This window comes from Notothenia coriiceps, unplaced genomic scaffold (assembly GCF_000735185.1).
Source record: "Notothenia coriiceps isolate Sejong01 unplaced genomic scaffold, NC01 NC01_scaffold00008720, whole genome shotgun sequence".
In the NCBI taxonomy this organism is placed as follows: Eukaryota; Metazoa; Chordata; class Actinopteri; order Perciformes; family Nototheniidae; genus Notothenia; species Notothenia coriiceps.
The window spans coordinates 17,268-17,765 of record NW_011341421.1 but is presented as its reverse complement, the minus strand read 5'-3'; the positions used below and the strand labels follow the sequence as shown (position 1 = coordinate 17,765).

Sequence of the window (498 nt, the reverse complement as noted above, 5' to 3'; positions counted from 1 at the left end):
TTGAAAATCTTAGGTCACAGGCTTCTCCAACAATGCAACACAATAATACAGATAGCAGACAATATTAAAGTATATTATATTAAAAGTAATACAAAAGAAAAAAAGTGGAAAAGTGCAATACGAGTCTATATACAAGTTATTGGAATGATATATTAAATAATAGATAGATAATTACTAAGTAGCAGATGAATGTTATGAAATTGTTTCAGCAGTTGTTTAACAGTCTTATTGCCTGCGGGATGAAGCCGTCTCCGTGTCTGGTGGTATTAGTTCTCCGCCACTATTAGGATTGAGATGTGGAGACATAGACTTTGGCCATAAAACCTAGCCCTTGTTCGAACTAAATCCCACATACTGCTTCTTTGATACAGAGCCCTTGTAAAAACACATGAAATAGAAATGGATAAAATGACAAATGCGTTCGTCACAGTCCCTTCACAGGCGATTGCAAAAGCAACACGAAATCAGCAGAATTGTAAGACTTACAGCCTAAAGTAG

General features: G+C 35.7%; 1 protein-coding gene across 1 annotated transcript in view; it reads right to left on the bottom strand.

The window, feature by feature from the left end:
• Window positions 1-498, bottom strand: part of LOC104944735 (nesprin-2-like) — a gene marked incomplete at its 5' end in the record, with an annotated part of 31,627 nt that overhangs the window by 14,187 nt on the left and 16,942 nt on the right. The window lies entirely within an intron of this gene.